Source organism: Anabrus simplex, chromosome 1, assembly GCF_040414725.1.
Source record: "Anabrus simplex isolate iqAnaSimp1 chromosome 1, ASM4041472v1, whole genome shotgun sequence".
Lineage (NCBI taxonomy): Eukaryota > Metazoa > Arthropoda > Insecta > Orthoptera > Tettigoniidae > Anabrus > Anabrus simplex.
The window spans coordinates 145,120,815-145,133,666 of NC_090265.1; positions in this window are offsets into that span (position 1 = coordinate 145,120,815).

Sequence of the window (12,852 nt, forward strand, 5' to 3'; positions counted from 1 at the left end):
GCATAAGTTAATATACAGTACTATATGTACGGCTATATTGAATAAGGGTTCTATAACATCCTGAAGTGGAACCTTTGGGCGAATCACCTAACACAACGACTCAGATTAACACTGATAAAGTTGTTAACGCCACAGCCTGTCCACATTGTGGTAAATTCTATAAAGGCAAGCTAGGTGTGAGCATCCACGTTACCGGATGTCATCCACAAGAATATAAAACTGCACTGTTAGCTAAGCAGCCCGAATGGAAAACAGCGAGGAATGACTGTGCACCCTTTTCTGTGTCTTGTTCCCAGGTAATATCAATGAAAATATTAACACTCCGGACATAAGGAATCACAGTACGTATATCCAAAATCAAAACACACAGACATACAATGAAACGATGCAAAAATTTAAGTTGGAATTCCAGAAGATCGGTAATGACTAGAGTCCGGATTATTAGGTACTGATAGATTAGAATGCAAACATGCTTTAGCCAGTAACAAGTATACCCTACACTGTGCAACGGTTATGCTATGAGATTTGCATAGATATTACGAGTACAGCCTATAGAACTCTTCCTACTCTTTCTTCCTACATTATTATATAACGGGTTGCATGACACTTCCTACAAACCAAATTACTTTGCATTCTAACCTATTACCACCTAAAAATCCGAGGTATAGTAATGACGATGACTTATGTAATCATGTCAAGAAATTCATCGAATTGTTATCCAAAGCCGTGCATCAGCTTCCCGGTCCAAACCACCCGGCAGTTAAATTTTATGAGATACAGCGAAGAAAAACACTTAACAATCAATGTAAATTTACGCAACCAAGAAATCCAGAAAGGGCGACCAAGAGAGATAGAATAAAGTGCCGTGAGAAGGGTGAATACCAAAAAACTCATTTCCTAATCTACAACCAGAGACGAAAAGCAGTACGTGCGGCAATCAGTGACAACAAAGAGGTCTGCAAAGTAGATATAAATAAAACACAATTACTTTTCCTCCCGTGTTTCAATCCCTAATGATTTGGAAACACCAACATAAACTTTACACTTTACACACATCTGAATTAGAATATGTAGAATTAGAAGATACAATGAATACGGTCATTTCTAAACAAGAAGTAATGTATGCAATCAAGAAAATAGCCGTTGACACATCCCCTGACCCAGACCATATATTGATGAGGCCACTTAAACATGACACATGTTACGAAATTATAGCATTGATTGCAACAACCGTGTTAACAAGAACACATGCCCGATATTCTTAAGAGAGCTGAAGCCGTGCTTATCCATAACGGATGAGACCCCATGGATCTAAATAACTGGAGAACAATAACGATCTATTCACTAGTGAGAAGAGTAATAGAGCACATATTAGATACACGACTACGTAGCTACGTGAGCTTTAATGCCAATCAACGTGCTTTCACAAACTCTGCTGGCTCTCATATCAACACTTCCGTCTTGGAATCTATCCTGACTTCAGCCAAAAACCAAACGTTCGACTGTAACCTGGTTTTCTTGGATATCACTAAGGCCTTTGACAATGTAGGACATAAACACTTGAAGAATGCCCTCTCCTCCCTCACCCTTCCATCAAAACTGGCTGAACTAACAATGGCACTACAAGCTAATAATACTACTCAAATAGAATCCCATCACAAGAAGACCAAACCAATTGTTTTCAATATACGTATAATACGAGGTTCTCCCTTACCCTCGGCGCTTTACAACATTGCAACTGACCACGTTTTAGAAGACCTTTCATCAACAGAGTTCCAGGAAGAACATGGATATTATATAATGCCGGGCCTTCCTAACTTAACCATTCTATACTTCGCTGATGATTCGTTTACTGTAGCAAAAATCTAGATTTCAGCTAGAAAGATCACTCAAATTTCCATCAAGAGATTCGAATAAATTGACCTAATAATTAACATCAACAAATCTAAATCCATTTCCATAGACAAAAGTCCTACCTACAAGTCTTTAAAATTACATAATGCAACCTTTCCACCCCACTATTTTTTAAAATTAATAGTTCAACGTGTCGTATGACATCGGTAATGCACTCAAATGCGTGACTCAGACTCTTAAGTAGTCTTGATATGCGCGGAACCAGCATCGATCGGCCGTTTATTTAAAATTAATTATCCAATTATTTCCCCTACAGAGTCTCCCATGGTAGTTCTGCGTACATAGTAAGCGTACTGACGCTAAGTTGTTATATAACCCTAATGATCGCGTATTTTTCCACACGTTAATATTTTGGCAGAGGTCTATAATGAAATCATATAACGTCCCGAGGTTTCCCATACTAATTGTTATGCATATCTCGAAAGCTTATCATACAAATGAAGCTTGCAAGCTGGCATCGCCGCGTTTCGGCCATTTTTCAGCGGGTAGAGGTATCATTATTGAGTTCCTTTGCTTGAAATTTTTCATCTCTCTCTCTCTCTATCTGGGGATTCTTTTAGTTAAGACGGAGTTGTGTTTACCATGTCAGAAGTTTGTGTAAGCATGTGCAACCTAATGCAACTTTCTGTAACATGTACAAGGGAGCTTAACAAAGGTTTTTCACTGCCTAAAATAATTAATTAATTAATATGTACATGACCGATTCGATCACGATAGTTACAATTAAATTACATCTGTAACTCCTGGAGAGATAATCCGCTACCTCGGAGTAAACTAGAGCAATGCTACTGTATTTCATGCTAAATTAACGATGGAGAAAAGACTAAATTAGACGCATTAGCATCAACTCCAGTACTATAACCTCACCAGAAATTCAACCTACATTTGCCCATTTTTGATCTACAAATTCCACACTACACCTTTACATCCAAAACGTGCGAGTTTCCTAACTGATACTGACAAACTTATCAAAAGTACCTTGAAAGAAGTTCTTCAACTTCCAATAGATGCACCAGACAGCATGTTATACTCCAATAAAAAGTATAAAGGACTCAGTCCTTTCAAGTGCCGTTGGAAGGCTTATTTTGCAGCACATAAATGCATGCCAAGTTCTCCATCGATCCAACAACGTACACATTAACCATACCAGAGACCTCCATACATAAATAGAGAAGTGTTTCAAAAAACTCGGCTTATTCTTCAATACTGAATACGGATCGGTCCAAGTCTCGCTCCTACGACAACAACTCGTTGAAAAAGAATTCGATGCCCGGTGTGCCGTACACAAAAGGGTAAGGATGTTAAACTATACTAACAAAATGTACCCGTGCCTCGCTTCGGTATTGTACAGTGTATACGGATATCGAAGAAAATTATTATTCACGCAGTGTATAAGATTTCTTTTAAAATTGCATGCCTTTTAGCATTATCCAAGAAACAGCTTTGGTACGTACCCATACGCTCTTTCCAATCTAGAGTGCGAGTTGCGAAGTTGTGATGATAACGGCAGGCTCACTTACCTACTGTCATTCACAGTCGAGAAGGAAAATGTTCATTATAACAGAAGGCCCCCATTGTCTTCCGTGCGGGCACAATCGATTTGGAGAAGTTTCGTTACAATGGCTGGCCCTCTTTCCTACTTACAGACACAATCGGGTAGGGGTGAGTTGAAGAAAACTGCATACTCCTTTGCCTTCAGTCAGTCAAATCGGGAAGGAAATTATTCATTGTAATGGTAGGATCGCCTTACTAATGCCAGTTACACAGTAGTTGGAGAAGGACCCCATTCCTAATGCCATAGTCGATGTGGAGAGTATTGATTACAATAGCAGACGCCCTCCTGCTGACAGGCACTATCAATTTATAAAGTATTAATTATAATGGCGGATACACCCCATCTAGATCGCTACAAATCGACTTCAATGAATATATATAGATCGATATACGAACGTATATGCATGTTTACAAATTGCAGAATTATACATTATATCTACAAACGGATTGCACCATAAGACGCCTCGTTAAGCAGCCTAATGGTTGATCCCTGGACATTTTCTCGTATCTACCCTTTTTATGGGTTAGATTGAGTTAGAAACCTTGAAGAGGGAGAAATTTGGGTAAGGTTTTGACACACTCCATTACTTTTCGGATACTTATGTGGCAACTGCAAACATAGAATTTGGCTCACATATGACTACCGGGAGGGCCAATGTTCGTGCCCAATTTGATGATTTCGTCTTTCATATAAGTGTGTCAAACTATGAAATTGCATGAAAAACTGCAAAACAATACGTACAATCGAGAAACACAGCCAAATCTAACGCGCAAGTGATAGAGATACGACAAAAAGTCATACGATCAAGGTTGTAGATCATTTCAAACTGAACGGAGAATGTGCCATCCGTTTTGCGATACAGCTTACCGTCTAGCCACGAAATACATCGAAACGAAGGTCTGCACAGTCATTAAAATTTCCTCCATATTTCGATATTTTCCGGGGTTAAAATAAAATTTAACATCTTGAAATTTTTTCGTCGGTTGCAGACTAAAACCTATAATTTTGCCTAATTTCAACTTTCTAGATCTTCTGGCAGATTGTGCCACCATATTGATTTTGGGGACAGGGGTAAAAATGAGGACTTTCAGGAAACGCAAGCTAAAATATATGCAGAGGGTCATTATTACACCATTATTAAGAATGTAGCCATACTTTTCATTGTCGACTTAGTTATATGTAACAAAAACTTTACAGTCTGTCAAACACACTGCAATTACAATATATCTGTAAAAATACACACTGTAAAAACACACACTATTATACAGACATGTTTCGTTCTACAAGAACATCCTCATATTCTATCAAATCACTCAGAACATGCTTACATATGTACAGTATTGTTTACGTTGCGTAAACTTGTCAGTGATAGAGAGTTTAGTAATAATATGAACCAGTAATGACAAAAAATAAATGTACAGGTATTAATGTAATGAAAAACTTCTGTACTTATCTAGACTGCCGATGCTATGTCCGTTGTCACCAAACACTATTTCTTTTTTTTCTACAGTTGGCTTTACGTCGCACCGACACAGATAGTTCTTACGGCGACGATGGGACAGGAAATGTCTAGGAGTGGGAGGGAGGCGGCCGTGGCCTTAATTAAGGTACAGTCCCAGCATTTGCCTGGTGTGAAAATGGGGAAACCAGGGAAAACCATTTTCAGGACTGTCGACAGTGAGGTTCGAACCTACTATCTCCCGAATACTGGATACTGGCCGCACTTAAGCGACTGCAGCTATCGAGCTCGGTAAACCAAAGCACTATTTCAGGACTGGGGTCATGTAGAGGCAAATGGAATGTGGACAGAGGATGGGAAGTATGGAAGGGGCCGTGTGGAGCGTTGTAGATCCCTCCTATTGAATGTTAAAATCAAGTATACTGTACCGTGGAGAGGGGAGAGGGAAGTAGGGCGGAGCGAGTGGAACGCTGTGGAAACTTCTATCAACACTGGAGAGGGGAGAGAACGTTATTAACCTACTTCATGTTATAATGTACGTTTATGTAATATGGATGAATGCAAGTTAATGATTTTAGGAGAATAAAGTAAGGTATGTTATTATAGCTAATAATAACATATAATAGGTAGTCTTTATTTCAATTCCTTATATCTGGAAGACGAACTACTTACGAGTCAATAAGAAAACGAAGACTGAAGTTCTCTGCACACTGTTCAGAACGGATGATAAGCGGTTTGCAGAGCAGATCTTCAAAATACTGGATAATAGACCTAAAGTTTCGGTTAAGTGCTTCCAAGAGGTCAGGAGGGAATTCGAGCACGATACAGATCAACAACTTCAAGAGCTTCAATACAGAACTGAAGTAGAAGAGAGGATGTACCAAAGAAAGAGACAGACTACCCGAGAAAGAATTTAATGATTTAATTACTTGGCAAAAGAATAAATGCGAGAGAATGGTCGGAAAAGAATGGCATTAATGATCGGGCGAGAAAATTGGAAATGGCATTTCAACTGACAAGGAAAACCTACATTGAAAAGGTTCTATTTTATGAGGATAAAATAATGCATCTAGAAACTGTTCTTAAACATGAATGCCTGTATGCAGCAGGAACATTAGATGTGATTGGAAAGGTGGGATTGAAAATATCCGGAAGAAATGCTCGGAAAAAGTCTAGGCTCAAATGCAAAAAAATGGGGAGAGGAAACTCAAATGTAAAAATTAATGCAAAAAAAATGGGGAGAGAAAACTCAAATGTAAACATTAATTATATCAAATAACAGAAGGAGTAGTTGAATTGTTAAGGAAGAGAAGGGTATGATTCTATGGACACTTGTTGAGGATGGACAATACATACACAAGAACCTCGTTTAACCGGCTGTCATTAACCCGGATCTCCAGTTTATCCGGATCGAAAATTAAAAAATTATTTTTACTTGTACAGTATTTCTTTTACGGGGTAGATTTTTCTGGAATGCCTTTTCCTCCAAGGATAGTTAAGGACAGGAATTGTAAGTAAGTCAGCCGCGGTCTATCAAAGATACCGTCCCGGCATTCACCTGGAATTGAGAATGGGAAACCGTGTACTCGTCTGAGTTCCTTGACACATTTGCACGCATTCCCAGATGCTCGGACGTAGATGTGAACGACGTAAATGACTGGTTGAAAAATGACTATAATTCATGCTACGGCATAATGACAGATGACCGGGCGAATTGGCCGTGCGCGTAGAGGCGCGCGGCTGTGAGCTTGCATCCGGGAGATAGTAGGTTCGAATCCCACTATCGGCGGCCCTGAAAATGGTTTTCCGTGGTTTCCCATTTTCACACCAGGCAAATGCTGGGGCTGTACCTTAATTAAGGCCACGGCCGCTTCCTTCCAACTCCTAGGCGTTCCCTATCCCATCGTCACCATAAGACCTATCTGTGTCGGTGCGACGTAAAGCCCATAGCAAAAAAAAAATAATGACAGATGAACAAATTATTGCCTCTTGTTCCTCGGCTGGTAATGACGAGAGTGCTGGTGAATTCGAAAACGAAACCGGCGCTCCATCATAAGAAATGCAACAATGCAGCTGGACAAACTGATGGCCTATTTAGAATCCCAGACTGAAACCACACCGGCAGAACTGCTGTTAGTAAAACGTCTTCGTGATCGTGCTGCGCGCAAACGCTATACCAATGTAAAAGAGAAAAAGCTCACACATTATTTTAGTGTATAAAACAGAGTCGTAAATGTAAGAAAAGTGTTCTTATTTTTTTGTACAGTTGAGAAAAGGTATAACATGTACTGTCCGCCTTCGTAGGGTAACGGTTAGTGTTATTAACTGCCGTCCTCGGGGGCCCGGGTTCGATTCCCGGTACTTCCAGGAATTTAAAACTGACAGGAGGACTGGTATGTGGTTGAAATGGTACTTGCAGCTCACCTCCATTGGGGGTGTGCCTGAAAAGAGCTGCACCACCTCGAGATGAGGACACGAGTTTACTTTACTTTTATAACATGTACTGTATTTGATTTTATTTTTTCCAGATTATCCGGATTTTCGATAATCCATATCAGTCCCGGTCCCACTTAATCCGGATAAACGACGTTCTTGTGTACTGACAAAGAGACTCTTTGAATTCTTCCGGAATAGGAAGACAGAACTGAAATGGTTTCAAGAAGTGCGCTTGGCATAGACTAAGATGGACATTACGGAAGATGACATAATGGAAGGAAATCGATTTAGACAATTCAAAAAGTTCCATGCTTTCCAGGAAACTAGTGTGAGAAGGGAGGTCCTATACAGATGGGCAGAAAAGGGGAGTAGGAAAAAGAATGAGAAGTGAACAGGCAGAGAGTAAAGGCAGAAGGACAAAAAACTGATTTGTCAAACGTCACCCATAAATGGCCAAAACGAAAGAATAATAATCATCATCATCATATTTCGATGGAAAAGTCTGTAGTTACTAACTTTGCATCTTCAGTGTATCAGTTGTTGCAAGCTAATAAATATCAGCGCAGCTTCGCTAGCGAAACGTACACAATTTATTATCATGAGTAATAATTAACTCTGGTGTAATTTTACTACCGTATCGAGCCGGAACTCGAGATGGAATTGTTAGCAGAGAGCGCGCCGAGCTTATCAGTATAGCAACGGGAGTGCTCTAGAGATCTCATTTCTGGTGATGTATCACTACGATGCTGTGACGTTAACTAAATATTTACTTTATTCCGCAAACCTACCATATTAGCAATGCGAAGGAAATTCAGATAAATCTTTAGTACCTTACCCGTCTTCGGATTTTAAAAATTTAAGGTAACTGTTGTAAGGTGCAGCTCCGAAATATGTCTGATGTAAAAATGGAAAACCAAAGAAAATCATTTCCAGACCCCTCAGCGGCGCGGTTTGAACCCACTACTTCCCGAACGTAAACTCACGGTTACATGACTGCACTTAAGTAGCAAACACTCTCGGTTCTAATTTTCTATTAGGATATTGGGGAAGTTACGAGATTTATACCTAAGATTTCCAGGCTTGTAGGCGGTGGTGCAAAAGGGAAGTGATCTCCCGACGTTTCACCGAAGACTACGTTCGGAATTCTCATGGAGAATCTGCTCTCTCCAAACGTCTGCACTGAACCCAGAAAACTTGCACATAGAATTGGACGCCAGGCGCGAGAGCCTAAAAAGAAATTATGCTTCATTAGGAAGAAAATTTTATTAGATATACACTTAAAAAATAAGTCTATTTAAGAAGGTATCCTCCACTTAGGCCTCCTTAACTCGGGCGGCAGCGCACCGATCTCTCACCGCTGCTTCAAATCCCGTCACTCAATGTCGGATTTCGTTATACAAAGCGGAGGCGGGATTTGGGTACTCAGATTTTCCCTGTCACCTTTCATTCCAGCAACATTCTCCATTATAATTTCATTTCAAATGTCAGTCATTATTCATTGCTCCAGAGGAATGCCATAGGCTTCGGCAGCCGGCATAGTTCCTGTCGTCGACGTTAGATGGGGTTTCATTCATTCCAATCCTGACTCAGTGGAATGACTAGAGACAGGCTGAGGATTTTTCATCCTCCACTTATTCTTATTCTTCTTCTTCTACTACTACCAATCTTCCCACAAACTGATGGGATTGCGGGTGCGATCTTTCTTGCACATTCGTACTTGGCCCAGTTTTATGGTTCTAAATTATACCAAAAATGACTGTCCTGTGCGAGTTTGGCAGCTCCGAGGAGATAGGATAGTATTTCAAAAATTATACAAAGACATATCGGGATTACTCCTGACAGGGAGCCGTAGAGTATATCTTCAGGTCACCTTTGGTAGTGATTCTAAGGCATAGCGGTGCGTTAGCGAGATGTCAGCGACATTCTGCGTCCTCGTATGTTGACCCACACGAGGCAGCACCTCGTACAGTCCTTCAAGACAACGCTCATTCACACAAGGCAAATGTGTCATTGGACTGCTTGCGTCCTGTTGAAGTACTTCCATGGTCACCAAGATCCTTCAGTGCACCTAGCAGAAGATATGTGGGATCAGTTTCAATGTGAGCTCCGACCCAATGCCGGTCAACAGGAAATCGAGGACCAGTTCCAACAGGTACAGGCCACTTGACTCAGAAGAGAACCAAACGGCACATTCATCCTATCCCGAGGTGGTGCTACATTCTACTGATATAGTAGACCAGGACCTCTCAAACGCCCAAAATCTCACGCGTGCAAACTGAGGCGCAGAGTATCTGTGAACAGTGCATCGATCCCATTCGGCTCGGCTCGGACCAACGCTTCGTCTCTGGGCTACTCGGCTGAGCTCGGTTCAACTCGGCTCGGATTTGGAGCGCTACGGAGCAAGTGAGGAAGATGGAGACAGGCGGAGCGAGCGAGACAGGCGTGGGGAAAAAGAAAGACAGCGCTATTGCTCCAAATCGAGGAATGGGGATCTGCACTCTGGTCAACCAAGCGAAGTCGTCTTTAGCACCGTGCATAGTGCAATGCACTGGTGCATGCTCCCTGAGAGGCCCTGTAAGTAGACCGCACTGCTAACACATTTGTCCATCCACCACTCCTTCTGGGTGCTTAACTCATGATTCAATGAGTGTACATATAATGCCAGACAATGAAAATTTTGCACCACCAATAAACCAGGCGACAACCGTGACATGGTGTAAATAAAGAGAGTGCAGGCTGGTTTGCACATGGTGCCATTTTGGTATGTTCGTATTTGACCATACACATGGCAGTAGTGCTGCATTCACTGACCAGCAGTCTTATGAACTGGCGTGCAGTGGAAGCCACATTAACGCGAGAAATACCAGACTACACAAAGCAAGCGAATGGAGTGAGAAGAAGAATCCCGGGAAGGTACCAGAGAATTCGCTTTACTCAACTGATGGATGGTAAAATAGGACTCATAAGCGATCTGAAACACGCAGGGTAGTCGTGTATCACCGAACAGCCCCATATGTGGATCGTTCGGATCGTATTGTCCGAAAGTGCTGGGAGTAGTGGGTACCTGAAGGCATCCACACATATTCGACCATCTCGGGGCATACGAGGACGATCACCAGGCGAAAGGATCGTGTGCCAGGCGTGGAGGGATTCCGTAGCAACCCTGTCCACGATACTGACAAATGTAGGATATATTAGTGGTGGTGAGTACAACTAGACAACCATTCTCTAGTAATACTATAATAATTTCGTGTGGCTATTTTTAGCAAAGTGCAGCCCTTGTAAGGCAGATCCTCCGATGAGGGTGGGCGGCATCTGCCATGTGTAGGTAACTGCGTGTTATTGTGATGAAGGATAGTATTATGTGTGATATGTGAGTTGCAGGGATTTTGCGGACAGCACAAACACCCATCCCCAGAGCCATTGGAATTAACCAATGAAGGTTAAAATCCCTGACCTGGCAGGGAATCGAACCCAGGACCCTCTGAACCAAAGGCCAGCACGCTATTTGGCTATGGAGCCAGACTCTATTCATACCAATCAGAGAGAAGAAATGAAAGGGGTCCCACGCTTCGTAAAAAAGAATGTATCGACCAAAGAAGAAGAAGGGCCACGAGGGATAATATTGTCGAGTTCGGAAAAGAATAACAGTTGACCAAGGGAGGTCGAACAGTACAGGTAAAAGTGAGGAGCCCGGCACAAGTAGTGGAGGCAATGCCAGGACTCAGCTAAAGGCCCTGTGGTCGCCAAACCACGCTCCAAATTTAACAGTCCTTAGGGCCCCTTTTAGTCGCCTCTTATGACAGGCAAGGGATACCGTGGATATCGTGTACCACCCCCACCCCCAAGTGGATAGGAGAGTATAGGGGCTGCTTTGTACCCACGAACCATCTTCAGATGCCTTGAGGAGGCGAACCTGCGGTTTTCATTGCCCATTACCTGTGCTCCCATTCACTCCGCAACGGCGGCAGCTCCATTTGCATCGGTGCCAGGCCACAGCAACGTGGAACGCCACGGACTGGTTATGTGTGTATGTGGTGTTTGGTGTTCAGTGCGGCCTCATCATGGAAACTGATGATTATAGCGCCCGAGTGTGGAAGCCCCTGGCGAACGCCACAATCGCAACATCCGTATCAAGTGGCGCACTGCCCCCACGACAAGCATGGTGGTCTGGGGGAACCATAGCATACACTCTTGTAGTGTCATGACGAATATTGAGGGCCCAGCGGTATGTGGATGAGATCGTACACATCATCTGTTCCTATTTCCAGATACAATATTCCAGCAAGATAATATCCGACCGCACACGCCACTGGCCGTCCAGGACTGCCTCCATCATATCCACACACTACCACGGCCTGTCAGATACCCTGGTAAGTCCCCAATCGAGCCTGTATGGGACTCGTCGAAACGAAAGTTCACGCTGTGCCAAAGTATCCGGAAATTTTACAATTTGTTTTACGTCGCACCGACATAGATAGGTCTTATGGCGACGATGGGATAGGAAAGAGCTAGAAGTGGGAAGGAAAGCGCCATGGCCTTAATTAAGGCACTGCCCCAGCATTTGCCTGGCGTGAAAATGGGAAACCACGGGAAACCATCTTCAGGGCTGCCGACAGTAGGATTCCAACCCACTATCTCCCGGATAGAAGCTCACAGCTTCACACCCCTAACCGCATGGCCACGGTATCCGGAATGTGGAACATGTCATCCAAAAATTGTCGACCCTTCCGCCTCATGACTATGCTTCACCGTACTGTAGCGTTTATCGCAGTAAGGAAGTGTGGGTCGCACTATTGAAGATGACAAGACTGCTTACCATAGATCCATGTGTAGTTGTATTACTCATTTGTAGTTAAATAAAGGTTCAGTACTATTCGATGTATCGTTCTTTGAGCGCTCTTTTCATTGTCCGCAGCGTATTATTAAGGCAGGATGGGGGGGGGGGTGAGAAAAGGTACTCGGTCGTCATTACCAGTTTAGGTCCTTCGAGTGTTAAACTCCTTTTTTTTTTAATTGGTTAGGATTGACCACCCATTTTCGAAGAAGTATTTGCGTTTCAAAAATCTCGTTAAAATACACAAGGTGTGTTCGTTCGTTCGTTCGTTTGTTCGTTCGTTCGGTCGGTCGGTCGGTCGGTCGGTCGGTCGGTCGGTCGGTTGGTTGGTTGGTTGGTTGGTTGGTTGGTTGGTTGGTTGGTTGGCTGGTTGGCTGGTTGGCTGGTTGGTTGGTTGGTTGGTTGGTTGGTTGGTTGGTTGGTTGGTTGGTTGGTTGGTTGGTTGGTTGGTTGGTTGGTTGGTTGGTTGGTTGGTTGGTTGGTTGGTTGGTTGGTTGGTTGGTTGGTTGGTTGGTTGGTTGGTTGGTTGGTTGGTTGGTTGGTTGGTTGGTTGGTTGGTTGGTTTCTTTCCTAAAGCACAGACATTTTGATATGGCCCAGTGGCCGCGATTATGGCTGGTTTGCGATCTTCATTTCTTTGTCCCACCATCT